Source organism: Limulus polyphemus, unplaced genomic scaffold (assembly GCF_000517525.1).
Source record: "Limulus polyphemus unplaced genomic scaffold, Limulus_polyphemus-2.1.2 Scaffold78, whole genome shotgun sequence".
Taxonomy (NCBI): Eukaryota; Metazoa; Arthropoda; class Merostomata; order Xiphosura; family Limulidae; genus Limulus; species Limulus polyphemus.
In genome coordinates this window covers 528,293-555,360 of record NW_013665688.1, presented here as the reverse complement: position 1 = coordinate 555,360, position 27,068 = coordinate 528,293, and the positions used below count along the sequence as shown (strand labels likewise).

Genomic DNA, 27,068 nt, shown 5'->3' with positions numbered 1-27,068 from the left:
TGTTATACATTCTTCTTTATTTTCACTCATAAGTTCTTAGAATATATATCTATATATGTGTGTGTGTGTGTATGTGTATCTGAACAGTACACAAGGGTGACACTCAGACTGACACATGACAAGTTTTGGGGTTGCAAATCAAATGTTTTTTAAACAGCACATATAATTATGGACAACTAATTTTAGACCATCCTGTGCAACAATTTAAGCATTAACTGAAATGAATAGACGATAACAAGGCATATGTGCGATCTCATTAATACCGACCTCATGTATTGTAGATACCCGTTACTGGTTGACCAGTGTGTATGTGTAAGATAATTAAAACCATATTCAATAAAGTGTTTTTGTTTTACATAATACACACTGTACTTCAACCCACTCACCTTACGTTGTAATTATTCGTATTAAGATAGATTAGGGAAGTAAAACACTCTCCTATTTCATAATAGTGATGTTTTTTTTAGATTGAATGTAATCAAACAAAAACAATGTATAGAACATGATTAAACATTGAATTCTGTTCAGGGTGGCAACTGTACTAAGAACTAATAATACGATAAACAAATTTAAACGTCTAGAACGTGTTCTAGATACAGTAACCAGTGATTGCACAAACTTTCGTTAAAAATTATTTTCTTTCCAATTGCCTCGTGTACACGGTTAATAGAATGAGTGATTCTATTGCATAAAGTTTCATACACACACGTATAAGCGGGTTAACAGAATGATGACTCTACTACACAAAAGTACATTACCCAATGTGCACCAGGTTAACAGATTGAGAGGTTCTACCATACAAAAGTTCATAGTCTCTTGAAATACGTATGAGTAGATAGGTTATTTAAATTTATTACATAAAGTATAACGCTATTCATGTTTCTTCAGCTAACATTAAACAAATTCTCGGTATTCAAACAGCTTAAACAATTACCATAACTATAGATGTCACTACAGCCAGAGAAAGAGGGAGAAAAAAGAAACGTTCTAAAGACGTTATGCTTGAAAAAATAGCCACAATAGGCAATGTGGTTTGATTGTATTTGGACGGACGTGTATAAATCAGTTTTTCAAATAATGCTTCGTCACTAAGAAATAATACAAAATGAGAAATATATTCTAGTATAAAGGACTACTCTTTTTATTTCTATTGTTTTTATATGTTACAAAGTGAAAGCCAACTTTCCTTCTTGTTAGACGTATGAATAAAGGTGTACTAGACAAACCACAAGGACTAATTTATTGCGTTAGGCTTAGAGATATTATGTACAAGACATAGCCTGCCATAATAAAGAACGGGCATATTTTTCTAATTACTAGTATAGATCTTGATTTATAATTATGAGGGAGGAGTAAAGTTTGAAAGCCTTGTAACATAAATTAATGGGGTTGTTGACATGTTTCCCGAGACAATAAATAATTTTGCCTTTTCTGTACATACACATACACACATGGCCTATGTCCACTGTAAATTTTGCACTGTTTTTTCAAGTATTTTTAATTCTGTTTCATTGTCTCTTCTTAACTTGCTAGACACTTTCATCCTATTTTATTCTTGATTCATTTCTAGGTGTTTTACAGAGGGATGCTCTAACTATTGCTCTATTTGTAAATATCGACTAATATCGACTGTTATATTGTCTAATGTTATTCGTCGTTGTTTTACTTTCAGTGCTTCTTTGCGATATTAAAAATCAGCGATGAACTACAGTGTTTTTATTAGAGCTAAATGGTTATATTTTGTAAGGTGTAGTATATCAACATTAATTAGTTTCGAAGTTATCATTTTAGCATATCCTATATAATAATTAATATCGAGATTTAATATATTATCCTGTTGTTAAGTGAAAACACAATTTCTTTTTTTTACATTTTTGCGGTAGACTATTTGCTAATGCAATATATAAATATGCAAGTCAAACTGTATTTTACCATAAAATACAACCAGCGCTCTTGCATAACATAACATTTACTTTTTTTTTATAAATCATGCCATTTGTCTCTAATTACTTCACAAGTGTCTTTTTTTTTTCGTTTTTTAGCACTTTTAGTATAGCTTGATTTAATTTATCTTTTGAATTCTGCCAATTAAAGAGGGTTTAATATTTGTTTTCTCCAAGGTCGAGAATTGGAAATGTTCTACAGGCAGTCGTCACAATCTATTTTTAGAAGTTTTTGCCACGTGACATTCTATAAATTCTTTTATCTCGTGACAAACTTTATATATCAAAGTTTTTAAAAAATCTTCTCACAAAAGTCTAGCTTTTAAGGCTTTCAATTTTAGATCGTTATCAGTGGATTTGAAAATATTAGTTCCTTATTTATCCTTGAGTTTATCATTTTCAGATGATGTATGTTTGTCTCTTTGTTTAAGCCCAAAACTACACAATGGGCTATTTACGCTTTGCCCACCGCAGGGATCGAATCCCAAGTTTAAACATTATAAGTCCTCGTATTTACCGCTGAGCTACTCTATGGCTTCAGGTCGATTAATAGTTCCGTTTTCATACTAATCCTTAATAGTAAAATCTCTATTAATTTTCTTGTTCAAATCGGATATGATGATGGCATATTCTTTCAAATATTGATAATTTCTAATATTGTTTGGGAGCCCAGAAATTAAACATTTATTCTCACAAAAAACTAATTTTTTTTTACGGTTTGCTTGATATTAAGTATAAAGCTACACAATGGGCTATCTATGCTCTGTTTATCACAGGTATTGAAATCCGGTTTTAGTATCGTGATCCTGCAGACTTACCGATGTGCCATTGGGGGCAAGATTTTTGTACGAACTAAAACCTAAATATTTAAAATCTATTCTAAACAATAACATTCAGAATCCTTGTAATTTTAAAACCTTGATATGGTATTAATTAAAAGTTTTGAAATGTTAACACTTTTCTTACCTCAAAAACAAGTGAAATAGTCTGAAGATAGACTGAAATGGACTTTGGATATGTCTTGAAATCTACCTTGATTTTTGTTTGTTTTGTTGTATCTAGATGATACTACAGAATAGCTAATTTTGAGGTCTAATATACCACCCTTTTCTTAAATTAGAACACAGTTTTTTTTCCATATTTCTTCTGCTAATATTTTTGGAGCTAATAACATTGTATGATAAAGATTTTCCTAAAGATTCAATTTCTAATTTAAAAACAACTATCTTCCCGTAAGCTTTTTTTTGAAATTTACAAATATGAGCATTTTCCCCACTCTTATTTTGAAATTTTGTCTCAGTAACCAATTGTTAGATCATGAGCACTCTTATACAAGGATGTAATTCCGTTTGCTGTTACATATTATTTTTACTTTATTTTAAGAATGATCTCCCTTTTGAAATATGAAATATATATAGACATGGGATATATGGGTGGCCAGCAGTTATTGTAGTTCACCCAATCTGTTCAGGTTAGGAGGAATTCAGTAATTATGGGCATATTCGTATTTCTTTGGAAAATGTAGATCAGTTGTTGAAAGGATCTATATTCATATGTAACTACACAACATAGTTAGTGATATAAAAGGTTATTCGACTTTAAAAGGAAAATACAACGGTCGTTTTCCACATAAAATATTCGAATATTTAGCGTTTAATAAATCTATAAATTCGATTAATTTTTTTTTTTTCAGATTCATAGTTAGTGTAGTTGATACGTAAATAAGGTGGTTTGAAAAAATCCACTACTTTTACTTAGCCCACAGCGTTTACCGGCTTACCTCGCGAGCGTTAACATCTAAAATACACCTTTTCATTCATAATTCTACCCCAAAAATACCTTTAAAGAATTAGACTATATATCAGATAAAGCGTTACGGTAACGCTTAGATGTGACGTAACACTAAATGTGAAATAGGTCGACGATGAGAAGTTACAACTCTGGAGTCTGTAAGATCGAGCTTAATTCTCTCCCCCTTCCCCTCACTCTAACGTCTCTACCTAAAGGGGTGAGAAAGCAAACCCGAGCTTTTTCTCGTGCTCCGAACTGCATGCAACTCGGGCGCCGCCTCGTCGGTTTCTTATACAGACCGCACAAAAGCTTGAACCAGGCCTAGGGAAGGCACCCTTACGTCGGTACATGTAGAACAAGCTTAGAGCTTACATAGTCGTTGCCCCGTCAGATGGTTCTGCAGTATCTCACATGGAACGTAATCCCATTTATTCAAATTCCCTGTCAGACCAACCACGTCTAAAAAGAGGCAACATGTAGAGAAAAAGACTTCTACAGTTATTTCAAATTGACGGTAATGTTCTACGGAATTTCCCATGTAAAACTTTTACGGCGAGTAGAAATAAACTAAAAACAACTAAAAAAAGAAGAGCTGAATTATTTGCTATTTAACCATTCCCCTACTAATTACAGGATCAACCATAAGCATTATTACGAACAAAACATATATATTTATTGTAGTATTTAGTCACCAAAATTTACTCAAACACAATAGATAATAACGAATTTTATAAGTAGAGTTAACTGCCGAATGAATAAAAAAAAAGAAAGAATCTGTATAAACTTGAAGTCGCTTTACCATAATATTTCTGAAATTTAAAAATTGATTTAGGGATTTATGTCTGTTTGAGAATCGTCATTTGCTGCTCAGAATAATGAGCTGTTATTTTTTTTCTTTGCCCAAGGGACTCGAAACTCTGTGATCTTTTAAAAAAGAAATTACTTAGACATCACATTAAACGGAATGAAATACAAGTTCAAAGAGCGCGCAACAACCAAAGGTCTAAATGAATAGAAGCTGAAAGAGCCGGCGGTAGCATGTTTACGAATTCAAGGCGCCTTAGTGAACCAACAGAAATTTTCTATTTACAATTACACATTTCCAAGATATATTTTTAGTGATTTTATACTTAGTGACAAAAAAAAAGTGTTTCAAAGTAAACACGACTTGATTGAAAGATAGGTTACGAAATTGAACTTACATATTGTTTTGATAGCTTTCGTTGTATTTTGGGTTATTTTCTGTGAAATTTTGGTAATTTTTCTAACTATACAAGTCTACTAACCTTCATTTCAATAAAAAAATACGAAAAAAACATGAAGCTAGAAAGACTGCACAGAAAACCCCTAAAGGTTACCAATAATGCTAGAGAAACAACGAAATTTATCAAAACCATTAATCAAACCTGAAAATTACCAAGACTACTCAGGAAACCTACAAGAGTTACCAAAACTACACAGAAAACTATGAAGATCATCAAAATTTCACATATAAGACATGAAAATTTCCAAGACTGCATAGAAAACCAGAAGTAATGAAAATATTAAAAGGATAAATTGATCTTACCTATTACAGTTTTATCCGTCGGAATGTAATCTGCTTTAAAATAACGCTTGATTAAGAGACCGTGAAGACACTTGTGAGATTTCTACCTTAAACTGCATTTGCTTGAAACTTTTTAAAGTTATTAAGTAATATGACATATAAACACGAGATAGCTACTCCTGTCCAAACAAATTCAACTACGTTTAAAGAAACCACCTCCACCTCCAAAACTCATTTAGAGCAATTCGTGAACGTTTTCACTTCTTAATTCAGGTGGTAATTTACGTATTAATGACATTGTCCGTGCAGTAACTGGTTGAAAAAGTAGTTTACATAGGTATAAATTTTGATTTATTTTGGTGAATACTGAAGCAGAAGTTTGGAATATTTGGAAATAGTATTTTGTTAAAGCATGTATGTTTTAAACAAATCCTGAAAATATACTTTCAAAGCAAACCAAATGGAAAATCATAAAAACGTAAGAAATGCGTTATAGTACAATTTAACTCGTTACACGACTGACTTTCAAATATGACACTAACTGTTATACTTATTACCAGAACTTTTTTTATTTGTATAATGTACAATTAATTCTAGCCTAACAGAATGGATCTAATGGCTTAAAAAGAATATCATAGTTCACATCAAGTATGAAAGCTGCCGATATTTGATCAACAGAAAATGATAAAGTTATTAGTCATTAATTTCTCTCAGGTACGACGATGTGGTTTTTAATAAAGCCTTCGGAAGTAGAATAGCGAGATGTCCAAAATTAATAAGATATCATCTTAGAAAGTGTAGAAATAGGAAAGACTGTGGATTTACATGTAGTTACATATATCTTGACGAGCTCTCACCACAATATTTTCAGTTATAATGTGTACTATAATTGTTGTTGAAATTCATTTAGACCTTTGTAATTATGTTTAGATTCTTTGTTAATATATAGAAATATTGCAGAGCGAAGCTGAATGAAAGTGTTGTTACACTTAGAGATAGATAATTACAACCTATTGCTTTTGTTTGATGAATCTGAGTTCAGTTGCTTATTTGTAAGGTACGTGACTGTTACGTTTTTTTTAGGGGGAGTAGATATTTTTTTACCATTCACACATAAGTGTTTGTGTTAGTGATCTAAATATTTAGAATTTAGCAGGAATCTAATTGAATCTAACAATCCATTTTCAGCAACTGCGATTTACTTTCAGACAGTTTATGAAAACATTTAGAAACTTTTGTTTGACTAACAATAAATGTTCCTTTTGTTACGCATTTAATTTCCAAAGTATGCAACAATGACTGAGAAGTTAAATTTGACATTTAACGATCAATTATTTATAACCGATCCAATATATTGGATCATATGTGTAAATAATATTAATAATTATGCAGGATTTTGCATAGAAAATGTTTTCTTTCTTAACTTTTCAACCAAGAATTTAATGAAAAATATGGAAATAATTCAACAATGTTATAATATTAATATTTTTAAAGAATTGTTGTTTGTTTAGATGTTTATTCCCAAAGTTGCTATGCTTACAAAATCCTTGCTCAGTTTCCTGTTTTTTAATTATTATTATGCTTAAAGATTCCTTCAGTTTCCTGATTTTATTCATAAAATGAATGTATTTACAGAAATATTGTACTGTTTTCTCTTATTATGCATAATATTCACGTTTTGCAAGCGAATATCTTGATATCTGCACGTGTAAAAATCTCTACCTCACCGTATTTGTGTCTCAACATCTGCATCTGACATATTAATAATGTGCTATATTTGTGACTACATATCTACATTTGGAAAGTTCACACTGTACTATGTTAGTTGTTTCTTATAAAGTATCTGCGTATTGTAAGTTCACATTATACTATATTTGGGTCTCAGTGTCTGCATTTGAAAAGTCTTTATTTTATTATACTATAAACTTACGTCTCAATATCTAATTCTGGAAGGTTCATACAGTATTTGTATTTATGACTCAATACATACATGTGGAAGGTTCATACTGAACTGTATTTATGGTTCAGTAAATACATTTTGATATCTGCATGTGTAAAAATCTCTACCTCACCATATTTGTGTCTCAACATCTGCATCTGACATATTAATAATGTGCTATATTTGTGACTACATATCTACATTTGGAAAGTTCACACTGTACTATGTTAGTTGTTTCTTATAAAGTATCTGCGTATTGTAAGTTCATATTATACTATATTTGGGTCTCAGTGTCTGCATTTGAAAAGTCTTTATTTTATTATACTATAAACTTACGTCTCAATATCTACTTCTGGAAGGTTCATACAGTATTTGTATTTATGACTCAATACATACATGTGGAAGGTTCATACTGAACAGTATTTATGGTTCAGTAAATACATCTGGACGGTTTATATTTTATTGTATTTGTATTTCAATACCTGCACTTGTAAAGTCCAAACCGTACTATATTTTTACAGTGATTTGTATCTCAGTATCTGTTTGCACCTGTAAAATGCAAACTGTACAGTATTTATACAGTAATTTATATCTCAGTAGCTGTGCCTTGAAAGTCTACGCTATAATACATATGGGATATCTGCATTTGGAAATTGTATACTCTACTTCATTCGTGTCTAAAAATCTTCATGTGGAAAGTCCATATTTTACCATAATTATTTCTCAGTGTTTACATCTGGAAGGTTTATGCTGTAATACGCTTGTGTCTTATTATTTGCACTTGGAAAGTCCATATTTGTTTCTCTTTGTGCACAAACAACTTTACATGTAAAGTCTTATCTTTAACTTAAAAACTGGGAAAAAGGTATTGCATTTTGCACTATATATATGCAATCATTATTACACCAAAAGGACTTAACTTTTCACTTTAATATAGTAGAAGCTTCACAGAAATCATATGTAAGCAATACAAACCTAAACATCATTATCAATATTTAATTTAATTGAAAGCTGAGACTTTAGATTTTTTAACAATGGTCTATATCGTTATCTATACAGGGAAAACGAACATCAATAGTCATACTTATTTTGATGTAGTCAGAATGTTTCGAGAGACTCCAACTACGGATACAATTCAAAATGCAGTTAAATGAAACTTGAAAAATTACTTAATATTAATCTAACAAATACATATTTAATTTGGAGATATTTGAATTGCCCAGTAGGTTTTCATATGCGATTAGGTTTGTTTCAAATAATCATAAGTACAATCATTGCGTGTGACCTCACAAAAGTTACATCATCAGTAATTGGAATAGAAATCTAGTTTTTACTAGGAATAAACTCGTGAAATAGTAGAAACAAATAAACGTCGAAAGATAGGCATGAAAGCTGGAGGTAATCGGCGCCATTTAAAACGTTATACAATGAAACACAAAGGAATTCTCGCTGTTTCAAGACCATTACACGAGACGTAGTAGCATGTGTGGATTTCTGAGCTCTTAGTGTGAAAAACATTTGTAGTAATAAGTAACAATTTAGGAAAAAACATATACCTAAAGATAAAGTCAAACCTCTGAAAAAAAAATGATACGTTGTGTATTCATCATAAAAACATGTATTATATTATAAACTGAGTAAACAATACTCAAACAGGAGCCTCACTTCATTTATTCTATGCAACATATAAAATCATAAAACATTGCTTTAAATACTACTATAGATATTCATGGTAAATTTTGGCGAATTCTATATTAACATATGTTTTAACTCTCGCATCATACGAAATATATATATATATATATTATTTTTAATTAATCGAGTGGACTAGAAAACCATATTCTGACAAGTAACTCTTAGCTGAGCTTATTAATGGTTGTACTTTTACATAAACCAAGAAAATAATATAAACCCATTTTAATTCTAAAATAATATTATTCTGATAGGAAATAATGCGAGTTTGATTGTAAAAGACCAGAACAACGTTCAGCCGTTATAATGTTAAAATACCACTAGTTAATTCTTTTAATAGAATATGATATCAAATGAGCTATAGACCACATGAGACTATAGAATATCAAACAATTCTTGTGATAGAACATAAGGAAATTTATAACACAATAAGAGGATGAGTCATTCTATTAAAATATAAATATTTCTTATGATAAAACAACACAAAATGGTTTATTGAATGTAGACTGCAGAGCCATTTTTTATTGACATGAGTAATTATTTCAATGATAAAACATAATTATATAAGATTACTTTGTCCAAATATCGCCAATTCTTATGATAAAACATAATGCAAAATAGTAATTTTGCATTATGGAACAGAGTAAAATCACAGCCATTTTGTTAGGCTATCAGCGATTTTTATAATAAAACAAAATGGATTATAGACCACAATAGAACCTTGAGACATTTTGTAAATAAAATATCAACAATTCTTATGATAAGACTTAACACATAAATTCCTATAGAATACAACAGAACGCATAACCATTTTGTTAAGATATCAACAACTTTTATGAAAAAACATATCATGAAATGAATTATAGAATACAATAGAAAGTAGAACATATTTTTTCTCATATATATATATAAATAGAATATCAACCATTTTATTGATAAAACATAATACAAAAGTTACTTAATACAATAGAACGTACAATTCTAATCTCAACATATAATCTTGATTTTAGAATAGAAAGAAAACAGTAACACTAGCATATGAACCAATAATAATTATTATAAGCAAGAGAACCGAATCAAGTTTACAACGTAGAATCATTTACCTACTACAATGTTAACCAACCTTTTTGAGAGGACATTAAAAAAAAAAAAGATAGAGAATCCTCAGTAGGTCCGGACACATGATTTTAAACTACACACAGAAGATTTTGAATTCAGTTGTTCTTTCCCTGTTATGATGATATCGAGAGACGTACCCATTATATATCTATTACATATACGTCATAGGGTAAAACTTCTGATTGAAAACATTTCTTTATAGCAAACCTTATGTGGAATGTACGAAATTTAGTGCTGTTCCTAAAATAATCATTTGGAATAAAACAAAAACGTTGTTTTAATGATGTTTTGTAGGGTAATTGACAATGTAAAGTGATTTCTTACAAGTATAGAGAACCAGTCATATTAAATATTGTGTGCTGTTCGTAAATTTTGTGGAAAATGCTTTCAGTTACATAACTATATTCGTTTTTTTAATTAAAAAAACCCTTTTAGTTTGAATTATGTTAATAACTGGAGCGATTATTAGATATGAATAATATAGATGTACAAAAATGTATAATTATGTATAAGTAAATATATAATTTTCGGTAAGCGAAAAGCTCTTCGTTATGAACTAGACCAGGCATTGCTCAAGCCAGCATTCTGAAGGAATGATATCCGACATATTGATATATATATCACTTCATTTAATCTTGAAGTGGAAAACTGGCTTAACTAATGCTAAGGAATTTATTTACATTATGAAGCATGTAATTTTTCATAGAATACTGTCTAGCTGCTTCATGTGGTTATATGGCCAATAATAACGTGCACGACAAACAACCTTCTTTAATTTATTTATCAGATGTAAATAAATGTTTAGCATTAGCAAATGTCAATTATTTGATACCATTATTTTATTTACTCACCAAATACATAAAGTTTCATATCCCATATTCATTAAATAGAAAATAGTTAACATTGCCTTAAACCCTTGAGTCGTTTACTCACAAACATTAATGTTTAACACATTTGTTTGAGTTAGTAGTTAAATAGTATTTAAAACTTTTGTTTTTCATCTACTCGCCTGAACAGAGTTTTTAAAGTCAAAATCAGCAGAACAGTTCTCTAACTTCCAAGTATACATTCAAAAATTAAGAAACCACTTGATGCTTTTAGCCTAAAAATTCATGAAATATTCCGAAATATTATTCATTTGATGAGTAAGTAAATTAAGAGGGCTAAATATTGCTTATTTGATGATAATTGCTAAGATAATGATCCCTAAATAATAAATAAGTAAAATAAGTGGGTTAAGTATTACTTATATGATGAATAAGTAATAAGGGGTTAAATATTGCTTATTTGATCCATTTGTCCAGTAAATGAAACGTGTTTTAAGCAATGCTTATTTGATGAACATTTGAAATAATGGTATTAAATGTTTTTCGTTTGAGGAATAAATTAAACAAGGTTTTTAAACAAGTCGGATAAATGTGAAACAATGTTTTCAAACGATGTCTTTTTGATGATTAAATGAACCTAGGGTTTCATACAATGTCTATTTGAGTAAAAGACACGTGTTTTAAAACAATGTTTGTTTTATGAAGGCTACAATGAAAAAAGAGTTTCAAACAATACCTACTCGATGAGTACTGCAATGAAATGAGATTTTTAAACAAGTCTATGTGGTGAGTAACTGAAATAAAAGCTTTAAGCGACCTGTCAAATTAACATCACGAATGAACACTTAAATTAGACACTGCTTGGTTTGACATTTTGCTTTTTCTTAACATTTTCAGCGACACCTTTGAAAGTTGTATTGTTTATCTTTACTTTTATATATTTGAATTATTTTCACTGTTACAGATATTACTACGTAACAGTTAAATCTAAAATCGTTAGAAAAAAAAAGAGTAAAGTGTCTATTTCAATAACTTAAACAAACATCTTCCTTAACTAACTTATTGATTACTCAATTATTTATATATCAAGACAACCATTGGAAACTTTCGAGAGATTGTACGAACTTTGAACAACATCGTGGTTGTTGTTTGCACATTCCCAACTCCTGATGTCTGAACATAATTTAAATTTTTAAATGCCGAAAACCTTAAAAAGGACAAAACATTTTTTCAGAGCAATTTCAACAATAGAAGAATTAACACTGCAAAAACTAAGATGCTCTGAACTTAAAACATTATGGTTACTACTAGCAGTAACCGGTCTAATAAATATGTGGAGATTGACATGTGCTGTGTGCAAAAACAGAAATAGAATATTGTTCTGGTTTTATGACAAATAAAATGAAACATCTATATATATATCCTTCCTGATATCTTAGATCTTCGACAAGATATCGTATCACAGGATCAAGTTTTTCTGTTTGTTTGTTTGTAATTAAGCACAAAGCTACACAATGGGCTATCTGTGATCTGCCCACCACGGGTATCGAAACCCGGATTCTAGCGTTGTAAGTCCGCAGATATACCTCTGTGCCACTGGGGGGCAAGTTTTTCTGTAACAGCAAATACTACTGTAACATACTCTATCATAACATTAAACACTTCTATACCTGTATATATATCTTACTTGTATAACAGTCACAGACTTGAGCGCTTCAATATATAGATATATAGTTCGTCTATATAACACATACCACATCACGCATTTAAGTATTTATATTTTTGTGGATATGTCATATGAAAGTGATTTTTTAAATATTCTTGATTTGTTTTGTACGTGGAAGCTTCTGGGCTATAAGAATACCCCCAGTTATAAGTTCATTCAGGTTAATATTCGTATAATAAACGTAGTGGAGCGTATCTAATAAATAAAGCGGTTTAAACAAAGATTTTTATTTCTAGTATCTTGTTAACATAAGATCAAGAATACACATCCTACCTTACCATATTACCTTACCAGACTTTTACGGAAAAAAAAATGTCAGAAAAATGTAAAGGGAATATTGTGAATAACATGCATGTTATATTACATATCTTGTTCTACGGTTATCACACTGTTAACACACTGGAAGGGGTGCGTGTTATTTCAGTCCTAACCTAGTCTTTTACTAATTTCTTTTATTCCATACTTCACTTACAACCTTAATACATTGTACAAACACATTAATAAATGTCGTGAGCTGCTTTCAGTTTTCAGGGCAATGAAGCTTAACTTAATACATTGTACAAACACATTAATAAATGTCGTGAACTACTTTCAGTTTTCAGGGTAATGAAACTTAAAGAAGTGTATACATCTATTAACCAGGTGTATCTTTCTTTGATTAATGGCAATGCAACTTGCATAATTTTGGGCCTACTGACCACAGCTTAGTATATTTCTAAACATGTGTATTTTTAACTGACGTTTACGTTTCAGACTGACAAAGGTGTGGTCATCATATTTAAGATACAATATTGATGAATATTTTGTCCCTTTTAAACATTAAAATTGTCCCCATTTTCTTCTTCTCGCATTTCATTAAAGATTCAACATGTACTGTTAACTTCTCCTTATACTGATCATCTGCTCCGTAGACGATCTGTGTTAACGAACAAAACATGGAGTAAATTCGGATATTACAACGATACGTACTTCTAACAGAATTTATACATTTCTAAAGTTTTGAAAAGTTTTTATGGGTCAGTATTTTTTATAAGTATTTCCTTACAACTTGTAGCGATGAACAATGAACTCCCTGGAGGATAGCTTCTAAGGTGCTACTGTTTGAAAATAAAAACTACTTTAATAGCACTAAACTTTTAGTTATTTATATCTACTTTATTTATATCATTTACTCAGAATTATTGTATGTTAAGAACCATTCTTTACACTAGTTATTATGAATTACAAATTAAGAATACGCCATTTAATTATATGGTTAAGTAGTGCAATTGTCTAGTGTTACAGTATGGATTCAACATTAGTGTAATTTACATTGTTCAACATTTGCAAATATACACATATTAGATGTCCTAATTAAATCAAACTTTAAAAATTTAAAGTTGTGTAGTTAATACTTTGTTCTCTTTTGTTCAGGGCAATCTCTTGTCTTCAAATTATCATGTCTCAGTTAACAATTTACATTGAGACAGCCGAAAATATCGTAAACTATTTCTAGTTGTTCTAATAAAACTCTTCTTCAGTGTCTGATACTTAACTGAAACACCTGATTGTACACGATAAACCCTCATCACAGATCCAAAAATTGTTGTCAAGAACAAGCGTTATTTGTTATATTGTTAAAATGCAGATGTAGTAAAAATGTTACAGACAAAAATGTCAGGTTAATTATGCCAAAGCAATTATGATACAGGTAATAATGAAAGACATTGTACGTTCAGCAAAAATAATACCAGGAATAAATATATCACAGACATTAACAGTGCTAAACATTGCAAATTAAATATAAATGCCAGTGGTAATAATGTCAAAAGTAAAGAGAAAAAATAACACAAAATGTATGATTTGTGTAGCACTGGGGACATGTGCCCCTGCATTATTTTTATAAGTAGTAAAGTAACACTCTTCAAAAAATTTAAACTATAACATTGAAAATATAACTAAGTCGGTAAAACAAAATGCAGAGTCTAAAGCAAAGCGGGTTGTAGTTGCTAGCATTTTTACTGACTCGATTTAAGTTGGCATTTCTTAATGACAAATCAGTAAAAAATGCGAAAGGTGACCCTCGAGGTTCAGTGTTTCTACTGCCTATGATGATTTGGCTTTCATAGGGAAGATTGTTTGTTTGTTTTTTAAGTTAAGCACAAAGCTACACAATGGGCTATCTGTGCTCTGCCCACCACGGGTATCGAAACCCGGATTCTAGCGTTGTAAGTCCGCAGACATACCGCTGTGCTACTGGGAGGCCATAGGAAAGAGCTTTTTACATATTTTTATTTTATTTGTATTTATTTCGTATATGATCATTAACATAATGCAATAGTGATAGGACTTTTTATTCCAATGTTATATAAAAGGTAAAGTTCAAAAACTGTCCAAACATCCCTGAACTTAAGAAGTGAAATCTATTAGTTTTGGTGAAGAAAACAAAATGATCGAATCTATTAAAATTCATTTTGAGCTCCACACTGCTGTGTAAACCAAATCATTGTCCGTGAAAAATATGTAATACCTAAAAATGTCCACTGGTGAGCATAGCGGAGGCATTGATGTATTTTAATATAATTGAATTACGTTTCAAGATTATTTCATTCGTTCAGAAGCCTTTTAGAACAATTGAAACAAGGACGTCCAATCTCAGTAAAAAGTGGAAGTTACCTTAAAAATCGCAGAGACAAAAATTAGGCGTCATTGTTTAAAGATTGCTCTACAAATCTGTTTTTTGTTTGTTTATTGAATTTTATGCAACGCCAGATAAGGCCTATCTGCACTAGCCGTTCCTAATTTTGAAGCAATAGATTAGAAGAAAGACAGTTAATAAACCACCCATCTTCAGCTCTTGGGTTACTCTAATTGAAAAGTGGGACTTAACTATCACTCTTATAACAAACACACGCACGGTCCCAAAGTACGGAGCGCTGATATCTTCTTTTTTGTGGATGGTAACGGTACGAATCGCGTACCCACAGATCCACAGTCCGATACGCTAACCATTGGGTCACCCTCGGCTCCCACATTTATTGTTAGTTTCAAAAGACCAACCACATTTTTAACGAGGTTATAATATAATGTAATGCAATTTAATGTTTACACTGATAAAAAAACCATTTTACTTGGTTTCCTTTTGGAATGTTGAAAATATAGTCATAGGAAATTAATAATGATGATTGCCATAAAAAAATTAATGATGTTTTTGGACATTTAACAGGCCTGTCATTTTATAGTTAATTTTTATTGAAGGAAAAATAAATAGAAATAAAAAATAACTTCTAGAGAAATGATTTGTTATTTGTTTCGGATATCCGCGCAAAGTTCTTCCTGGAATAAAATGAATAGAAATACGACGATATTAATTTTTTATCATTATTTAATTAAAAACTGTTATTTGTGGGAAGGATGGATGTTTTTTTTCCTTAAATTGTTTTCAAGATGTTCTTTTTTTAATAGAAGTAGAAAAAACATATTTCATAAAACATTTTCGAGAGTGCAAGCTATGACAGAAAGGGCACATGCAAGAAGAAAGTAAAACTTGGCAAGACGACTTCAGATTATCCCTTCTAGCACCACGTGGTCCCACTTATACCTCTGATTACCGGAGTTGACCTTTACTGTCTGTCCTAGGAAAACACGTCTAGACAGTGGGGGACCGCTGATGAATTTTAAATATTCGAAAATAATCCTATATCGAAAGAAAACATATACAATACAGGAAACCTAGTGCTTGTCTAAAATGTTAAGAAAGTAATACTAGACACGAATTTAAAATTGCCAATTTGATTGTATATATATACGAAAAGAAATTAAAAGGTCACTGATGAGAAATGTCACGATTTATACTCTCCTTAATTTATCATATTGACATGTTAAGTAATCTTTAACACTGTAACACAATCGAATATGACCGGTGTTTTTCTTAATAATTAATATACTTATCTTATACTTATTCTAAATTTGACATACTTCGTCGAAATACTTCAGTGGATACTGTAACATGGATGATAATACATGTTGTGTTTTATTGTGTTTTTATGCAAATCTTCATTATTGACCCTTGAGTGAAGGCTGTAAAGCTGATAAACTTTATTTTTATTTATATCTTTCATGAATATCAAAAAGGAGATTGTACCACGAATAGTTTAGTTAGTAGTGTAGAGTGTGAGTTTTCCAAACTTGATCAAGAATTGGTTTCTGAATGTTTTCATTAAATTCTTCAGGAGTTAAAAGCTTCTTGAACACTAATTTAACTTCTAATCTTGAACTTCTAATTTGAGTGTGATTTGATATATTTGTTAGATGCTGTTTGCATTAAGTTTTTGTTTTTAGTTGTTGTTTTTTATTTTGCGCAAAGCTACATGACAGCTATCAGCACTAGCCGTCCCTAATTTAACAGTGAAATACTATAGGGAAGGCAACTAGTCATGAACGCCCACCGCAAACCCTTGTGCTACTCTTTTACCAACGAATAGTGGGATTGACTGTCACATTATAACGCCCCCACGGCTGAAAGAGCGAACACGTTTGGTGGGACGGGGATTCGATCCCACGACCCACAGATTGCGAGTCGAGCGCCCTAACCACCTGGCCATGCCGGGCCATTGTTTTTAGTTTAATGCATGCTAAGAGGCGTATTTTGAACTACAAAAACTTCTAACAAAAGTGTCACACATAAATTCTATGTAATTATAAAAGGTTTCTAAGAAGGTATTAACACAGTTTAGATGTATTCTTTACTTTGTATTATAATCCACAATTAAAGTGGTCATCTACAAAAGAAATCGTCGTCTGAAAGAGTACAATCAAAACGGACCCAGAAACTTAGGAGTCAACAACAAAGACTTCTTAGAGGAATGTGAAATGAAGTCGAATCATTGTAGAAGATGATTTACGTTTCATGTAATTCTACGTTTTTACAAAAGATGCTGATCTTTTGTTAGATCGTCCAGTAGATGTCATTTATTTTATATATGAAAATACTCTCAGTAGAGGGAGTCATGGTTGTTTGTTTAATGCAAAGCTACACATTATAGGCTATCTGCACTATGGCTACCAAGTGGAATCAAATCCCGGATTTCACCACTGTCAGCCCAGAAACTTACCGCTGACCTACTGTGGGATCAAGAGTCGTGAAGCGGTGGCAACCAAGTCACAAGTTTATTGTTTAGGGTGTTGACCAAAATATAATTTTTAATTAGGAAATAGAAGAGTGTATGCTAGCCGATTAAATATTTCTAAGATACGATTTAGCAAGAATAACGCCCGAGTCTTTCGTTTGTCATCTACGTCACTAGAAATATTAAATAACATCGCACAGAAAATACCTTGAGATTAGTGCTGAGCGATTAATCGAAATTTCGATCATTAGAATCAACATCGAAATCGAATGTATAAGATTTCTTGATACCTATAGTTCGATTCGATTAGTACATAAAAAACTGAGCGTCTTTTGTGTGTCCACTCACAGAGTAGCAGTCAGAGCCATTGCTCTCGTAGTTATCTTCACCTGCATTTAAAGGGTTTATAGAAGAAAAAAAAATCCTTTCTTATCTTTGTTACACTGCACACTAAAAATATTTTTAAAAATAAATACATTACGTTTGTGAATTTTCGTTTGGTATTCTTGCTTAGGTTATCTTTATTCATCTATATTTTTCCGTGTTTTTTAATGATCTAATTAGAATAATCGATAATCATAATCGGGATTATTTAGAAATATCGAATCGTATTTAGTATTCATAAATTTTGTTTGTTTGTAATTAAGCACAAAGCTACACAATAGGCTATGTGTGCTCTGCCCACCACGGGTATCGAAACCCGGATTCTAGCGTTGTAAGTCCGCAGACATACCGCTGTGCCACTGGGGGGCCTTCATAAATTTTGAAACTAAATTAATACAGTCTCACTCGTAGAATTACTATCTGTAGAAGTATAAATATTTGAAATATTCAATCTCAAAGGTTTGATGTGGAAACCTTAAATTAAATTAGATTTTTACTACATACACACTTTTTGTATTACCTTTCTTGAATGATACTTTATTCCCTTTTGTTCTTTTTCATCAGAATTATTTAAATGTTTCAACTAGATTAACCACATCATTGAGTTTCGTTCTAATAATAAAACATAAATTAAGATATCATGACTGTGTTGAAGCACTTTTATTTTTGAGAGTGTAATTGACTAAGATGATTGGTTACAGGACTAGGCCTATACAAACCAAATATTGTGATTCAAGAAGTGGCAACACGTATACTTAATAATTTCACGAATCCGTGTAGCGATGAAAATACAGGTGCTAATATACATGATGTAAAATGTAGACACTATATCTAGCTTGGGTGCATTCTTTTCAACACAAAAGTTTGTCTAGAAACATGCTAAACACACAAAGTTAATTCAAATCAGACTGTTAGGTTTCATGTAATAAGAATGACAAGTTAGTTGCTGATCACGATATATTCTTACAGGGTTAGATATTGCGAAAATTACTGAACAAAGAAGTATTTAAGTTGGAATAACGTTTTAGCTTTTCAGCTAAGAATACAATATAATTAAAATACAAAGATATTAATAAACATCACACAACGAGATTGTTACAAGAATATATGATTGTTAGAAACATGACATTGTCTTTTTTTCAGTTTGCTATTTCAGTTCATTAACCCAACTATTATTAGGTTACACTATTATTCTAACTAATTATATATATATATATATACGTTTTTAACAAGTCAAACTGACAGAGTACTGGTGTAGCATAAGTCAAAGGTCAAGTTCTTCAAGCTCAGGAAATGATGTTTGTTTGAAGTTTTTTTAAAACCAGGAACATATAATTCAACTAAGCTGGATGGCAAACGATGTTCATGCAAAACTCTTGAGTTCTGTTGACATTTTAAGCGAAAATGTAGTTTCTGGCTTTCTAAGAACTCAGTGATGTTACCGTCATCTACATGGAAAGTTGATAAACTAACCGTTGTAAACAGCGTTAACATAACGAAAGTATCTGCTTGTATATATGAAACGTTTGCGTATATTTGAAACAACAACAACAACAAACAAACACCAAAGCTATGCAGAGGAAACACAACAACAGCAGGATAGAACTTAAACCAATAACGCTGGCATTTTAATGTTGAATTTTTTTTTAAATTTCGAAGTCTACCTAAATATGTCTTATTAATAACAAACAATTGGTGAAATTCCCCCAAAACGCATCCAAATCTATAAGGCAGTTTTTACTATTTATGTTTCAGAAGGCCTCATTATGTTTATTGTATTTATTGCCTTTATTATATATATTTTTTCTGGTTCACGTCCTGTTGACGTACAATTGTGTTCTACACTTTGAAGCTGTAGGAGCGTTATAAGAGTCATGGTCAAATCCCACTATTCGATTAGAATAGCTCAATAGTTGGCGGTGGGTGGCGGCAACTTCTCTCTAGTCTATCAGCTCAAAATTAAAGACAGTTGGCGCAGATAGTCCTTGTGTTGCTTTGCGCAAATATTCGAAACAAATAAACCAGCAAATAAGGTCAGCTTACTAGTCAGCCTTTTCTCGCTCATTGTCTAAATTAATTATGAGTAGAGGATTACTAAGATAAAGAACAGAATTCCAAAAAACGAAATGATCACGGTATTCTAGACTTCCTTAACAATCCAGTTCCACCTGGTTTTCAGAGGACAATAATACAGAAAGGTTGAACGGACTTTGAAAACAATACGTGGTTCAGGTTTTTCATTCCTTTCAGATCTTATCTGAATCAAGTTTAAATGCGATTGTTTCTGTATTCTCAAAAAACATAAATAATAAGATATACGAAAAAAAAACGTTTAGCAACGCTTTTAAGATATGTTGTTTTTAATATGATGGCAGAAACTTTTATTGCGTCTACTATGACGTCTTAAAGAATTTTTTTTTTCAAAAGTTTGCTGCAAACACTAAAATTATTGCGTCAAGATGTGTAGTAGTAGAAGAGCCTATTTATTCTTTACTACCTCGTCAGTGAGAACGCAAAATTAATCAGCCAATGATTTAGCACGCAATTTAGATGTGCACAAAAGCACTCGTCGGCACTGGATATAGCAGATATAGTTTGGCTGGTATATTGTTGTACATTATTCTATATTTTCACTCATAATTTCGTAAAATTAGGATTCCAGTATTTCCATCTTCGTAGAAAAATTGTTGAATTTCGTAATAGGAAACTGATTGTGATCTTGTTCATTGCTTGTTCAAACTCTACCATTATTTACAATAATCCGAGAACATGCATGTCTGTTTGAAAAATCTTGAAACATTTGAAAGACCATTTGCTTTGGAATCGCAAAAACTGAATGACGACAGGGTTTCATTTTATTTTGAGTTTTGCTCTTAGCCTTCCTTTCTACGGTACAGAAACAACTGGCTGGACGTTTATCACATTTTTACTGCTTGCTTCTAGACCATTTTACTAATTCAAGAAGAAACTCCTTGTAAGAAAAAGAACCAAATTAAATTAAGTGGAAAGTACACTCAAGATATTTTGGGTTGGTATTCGTTTGACATTGGAAGAAAATTAAGGATGTCCGCTTTTTGTATTTATTAATGAAATTTTTTTATGAGTGACACTCATTTCCTTCCTACTTCAAGCTTACGAAACATTCACGAGAACGCTGTTACCACACAGCTATTCGGTCCTCTTACGTTTAGATTAGCCTACGTGTACGTTTACGTGTAGTGATTAGTTTTAGTTTGTACAGTATAACAAACACGCTTCTTATGGATAAGCGCTATCATACATTTTCATAATGTAATATATATGTTACTTTATATAAAATAAATATGTACGGTTTTTAACAAAGCCGGTAAAATTCTTATTACATAACATTTACTATTTTAATGGATGAATCCTCCCTGGTGAAATTGGTACAACCACATGAACTATTTTCGAAAAGTCAGAGTTATGCAAAAGAGAAAGAAAGAAGGGAAAGAAAACATCATGAAAGTGTACTTGCTTGCTGAAGTAAATTTCAAATACTGTGTGGTTATCGTTACCATCGGCTTAGGCTAGACTGTTCAGAGCGGGTGACACGTAACTAACCAGGAATATGTGTCACATGTGTCACAAGCTTGAGTGGAAGAACAAACTCCTCTATTGGAAAAACATGTTCATATTTATAATGAATTATCATATAGAGTTTTAAGTGTCTGGTATTTCGATTATGAACTGGAGGGATAAAGCAATTTTTTATATAATATTTTTATTATTTGACTTACTATTTTACAGATTTCATTTAATTAAATCGAGGTTGAAACTTTCTGATCTAAATTTTACACGTTTGCTTCTGTTGATATACACTTTTTTATTACAAGTTTAATGTCTTGTATTATAGCACAAGTTTAATGTCTTGTCAACTGTAGTACCAGTACAAGTTTTAATATCTTGTCTACCATTGTACTTTCTTTCAGTGCAAAATTTGATGTCTTATCTACTGTTGCACATTTTACCAGTAAAAGTTTTAATGTCTTGTCTACTATTGTACATTCTTTCAGTGAAAATTTTAATTTCCTTTCTACTGTTGTCTATTGTTGTACATTATTATAGCACACATTCAATGTTTTGTCTACTGTTATACATTCTTCTAGTAAAGTTTAATGTCTTGTCTACTGTTGTACATTCTTCTAGTACAATTTTAATGTCTTTTATACTGGTGTACAATTCTCTCCTGTAAGTTCAGTATCTTGCCTATTTACAAAAAGTTTTCTCGTATGAATTACTGGTTAGTGTATTGGTGTTCGTTCATCTTTATTTTTTTATTTATTAAAAACAGATGTACGAACATCTAGTTTTAGATTATTGTCTGTTTATGGGGATTCTTCTAGTACTAGTTTAAAATCTTGGTTATCGACACAAAACTATCTATCATATGTTGATATATTTTATTTTATGTACATTTTTGTTTGTATGAGCTTAATGTTCTGTCTGTTGATATACATTCTTCTAGCATGAGTTTAATGTCTTGAATGTTATTATACATAAATTTTAGTATGAGTTTAGTGTTTTATCTATTATTATACATTCACGTAGTATGAGTTTAATACCTTGTCTGTTTATGTAGATTCTTCTAGCACGAGCTTAATGTTTTGAACGTTGATATACATTACTCTATTATGATATTAATGTCTTTTTTACTGATGTACATTATTTTAGTATATAAGTTTAATGTATATTATATTCATTACATTAGATTAGTAGAAATTGAATGAACTATCTGTTAGTGTTCATTCGTCTAGTATGAATGTTTGCAAGTGAATGTCTTTTTATGTCATTTCTCTTCTATTAATGTACATCTTTCTAGCTAGATCTATTTCGTTAAACTTAAATGTGAAATTACGATTGAATTATTAAATAAAAGTATTTATAAACAGGTTTTCCTACTGAAATATCAGGCTAGCATTTATTTACGTCTATATTCTCCCAGAGTTTTAAGTTGTTTTCAATTTCTGACTGGAACACACTATTATTCTTTAAACTTGTTTTATCAGTTTAATAAGTTATATCGTTTCTTATTCTTAAATTAAAATTTCTTAGAAACTACATTTTCCATTATCATTCTAGGTCCACTGGCATTAGACATGCACGGATCATTCGCAGAAAAGCATGTTAATGTTGTATTGTCTTCACAGTGACTTTGATAAGCCAACATGGAAAATAATTTTCTCGTTAATAAAGGACAACTCTTTTAAACTAAAAAAGACGCATTCCTAGTATGCTAGTGAAGCAAATAATTATATTAGAACCAGTTCAAGACATTTATTGCCATCAGAAACCCTGATGCTTGATTGGAACGAGTACCACAATTTAGCTCACTTCAGTTTACGCTATCGCTCGCTTGAAAATGGACATTTCTGCTTGTTGTCATTCATTTAGCCGACATGTACAATTTTAGCAACCAGCTTTTGTTATATTAAACGTTATCGCAAAAAGTACATGATTTTATTGCATTTGCGTCACCGCAATACACATTAAAATATTGACTTTTAGTTTAAAATGTAATCCTTTCGTCGTAAATTTTCACAGTGGTTACAAAATCTCTTTGGATCTTAAGTTGAAAGTATGTGATGAGACATTGAAACAGTTTGGGAATGTGAGCATATTAATACAGTTTTGTCTAATGTTATTGTGAGATTTTTGTTGCAAGAACCTATGATGGTCACAGTTATTCTTCATAGTGTAATATCATTACTATAAAGTAATTGTTTTTACCTACACATATATCGATTTAGGTAATTTCTTATTTAGATTACTTGCAAGATTTAGCATCAATTTGGATGTGAGTTTTATAAAATATTTCATAGATGATAACATCAGAAAATGAGCTAAAACATAATCACTAAATTCAAATGTGTATGCAGCCGTGGCCGTACATCTGACTACAAATAGTTTACAACGTTGTGTGGTATTAGTACATTGAATGATGGGGGTGTTTCTGCAGTTGTGTCACATGTTAACAAAATATTGCAACACACTGAACGTAATGCGATGTAAGAAATACAGTAAACGCCTGTGTTCAGAGTTAATGAATTCGGAAAATAAATCTACTGTAAAATAAGCGGTCAAGTCATGCCATCCAATCGTAATTACAAAAACTGTGGCTGGACCCGTCAGTAGACACGAAACATGACGTGTGCCATTGTACGTCTACCGGAACGCATACCCAGTCCATTCTGCTGGGAGAGAGGGTAAGTATACCACTACGTGCACAAACTTTCTTAAGTTCAAATCTTTCGGGCGCTTTTTAGCGTACTGTTAATACAACACACTGCACATTATTTATGCCATCATCGTGAATTCTAGAAAGTTTGAAATACACTTATTTAGTGAAAGTAAATACACCATAATCTACCTATGTATGATTAAACAATAAAAACACGACTAGAGAAGACCTGCCTTATGATTTTTGGAATATTCATTACTTAACACAAGTAACTTATATTAATTCCGGTGTTTAAATAATGACAATATAATTATATCAATTAATACTTCAATTATTTTGGTGATAATAGGAAAAAAAACTATTTTCAACATGTATATATGTTGAATAATACAAGATAAAACTTGTACAGAAAAAGCTTTTACCCGGCTGTTTATCTCAAATTGAATATCTTAAGAATAATAGTGAAGAACAAATGCTCTTAGAGATTTTCATTGACGTTGACAGCTGTAAACTGGTTACAGAACGAACAGCTAAGCCATTTCAAGAAAAGACACCATAATATACAACTTGTATAACTACATAGTGTGTCTGAAAAGCGTTTATTAGGACTCAGTGTAGTGTTTGAACAGGCTACAAATTAGGAATTATTCAACTAGTAACTCGCTTGTCACTTTCTGAAAAGAGAAAATTAGATCTTTGAAACATTCATTAATAGGTCGAGGTAGGAACAGAAGAAGTGAATATAGCTAAGATGAAAGGATATTACCACACTGTCTCAGAGCAGTACCAGACTGTCAAGGCCAAGAAACAGAAAAGGGAATGGCTAATATAAAATGATAATGTCATACTGTCTCAAAACAGGATCAGGCTGGAAAGGTCAAGCAGAGGAGAAGTGAAAGGCCAACATGAAAAGATAGTACCATAATGTTTCAGAACATTACCAAGCTGTCAATATCAAAAATCAGGAGAGGGAATGAGCAACATGAAACAGTAGTACTACACTGTTTCAGTACATTACCAAGCTGTCGTGCTGAAGAAGCAGGAGAAAAAAATTAACAACATGAAGCGATAGTACCGCATTACTTCAGAACAGTACCAAGCTGTCAAACGTTAGAAGCAGGAGAGAGAGAATGAACAACATGAGGTAATAGTGCCACACTATTTCAGAACAGTACCAAGCTGTCAAACGTAAGAAGCAGATGAAAAAAAAAATAACAACATGAGGCGATAGTACCGCATTACTTCAGAACAGTACCAAACTGTCAAACGTAAGAAGCAGGAGAGAGAATGAACAATATGAGGCAATAGTGCCACACTATTTCAGAACAGTACCAAGCTGTCAAACGTAAGAAACAGGAGAGGGAATGAACAACATGAGGCAATAGTGCCACACTATTTCACAACAGTATCAAGCTGTCAAACGTAAGAAGCAGGAGAGGGAATGAACAACATGAGGCAATAGTGTCACACTATTTCACAACAGTACCAAGCTCTCAAACGTAAGAAGCAGGATAGGGAATGTACAACATGAAGCGATAGTACCACACTATTTCAGAACAGTGCCAAGCTGTCAAGATCAAGAAGAAGAAGAGAGAATGCCTAACATAAAATGACATTATGACACTGTTTCAGAACAGGATCAAACTGTCAAGGTCAAAAAGCAGTTGAGAAGAATGACTAACGTGAAACAATAGTACCACAATGTCTTAAAGCAGGACCGGGATGACAAGGCCGAAAAAAAAAATGAAGAGAAGGGCGTAACTGACATGAAATGAATAGTGCAAACATTGTCTCAGAGCATCGACTGTTAAGGAAAAAAAAAGAAATAACAAGCAAACAACAACTTAACTTACCTGAGGTTAGCACATACATACTGTATACATAGTCCCTTGAATGCAGATTGTTCTCATCACTATTATTAAAAGTATAGCACAAAAATAACACAAATCCAACTAATGGTAGTACAGACGGGTGAAATTATACAGATTTTTTAACAAATTGTTTAGAAATAAATTTTACTTTTCTAGGCATAAATGTAGTTCTGAAAAGTATTTTTTCAAGATGTCACAGTTTTAGTTCTGAAAGTTGGATATAATACGTTGAATTTTTAAACGTGATTTCATTTAATATTGATAAGTCACGTACTAGTTACAGCTGTAACTCTAGAATTTCGAATTTTGTCAACTTGTTCTGCTTGTGTAGAGGTAATCAACTTAATAATTTTGGTGTTGAAACCATTAAAAACGAACATATTAATAATACTGTTAGGAAAGACGAAGTTGTAGTTGAGAAATACGTTCTTGTTGGTTATTTTCATGTTTGTGTATTTAAATGGAGCTCGGAAATGCATAAACTAGAATGGTAACATAACAAGTTTGTTCTAAATATTGAAAGAATTGCATAATACTGGAATGGTAATATAACAGGTTTGTTCTAACTAAATATGAACAGAAATGCATAATACTAGAATAGTAATAAAACGTATTTGTTCCAAATACTGACAGAAATACAAAATGCTAGAATGGTAATATAACGGGTTTGTTTTAAATATTGAAAAATAAATTATTTCGCGCCACAAGATGTATTCTCCTCACAACGAATAACTCTGATGCAAAACAAAAAAAAAGATCCTAGTGCCACGTTTGTTGTTGCTTCTCTGTGGCAATTTTCTATTTAATTTTGTACGAACATTACATTTTTTGTTCTTCATCTAGCAGATTTGTAAACCAGGCTAGAGCCCTACCTTTTTTGCTGCATTAAAGTGTGTTTGTTTTGAATTTAGCGCAAAGGTACA

At 31.4% G+C, this 27,068-nt stretch overlaps 2 long non-coding RNA genes across 2 annotated transcripts in view; one reads left to right on the top strand and one right to left on the bottom strand.

Annotated features, from left to right (window-relative positions):
- On the bottom strand, positions 1–22,343 carry LOC111087862. Its single transcript, XR_002612491.1, has 3 exons — positions 21,953–22,343; positions 16,295–16,300; positions 1–14 (listed from the first exon to the last, which is right to left on the bottom strand). It is a non-coding gene; the product is annotated as an uncharacterized LOC111087862 (long non-coding RNA).
- A 1,705-nt stretch (positions 22,344–24,048) lies between these two features.
- The window catches only part of LOC111087851, an 83,223-nt gene continuing 80,203 nt past the window's right edge, over positions 24,049–27,068 (top strand). Inside the window, exon 1 of the long non-coding RNA XR_002612478.1 lies at positions 24,049–24,299. This is a non-coding gene — a long non-coding RNA (uncharacterized LOC111087851). The remainder of the gene's footprint in view (positions 24,300–27,068) is intronic.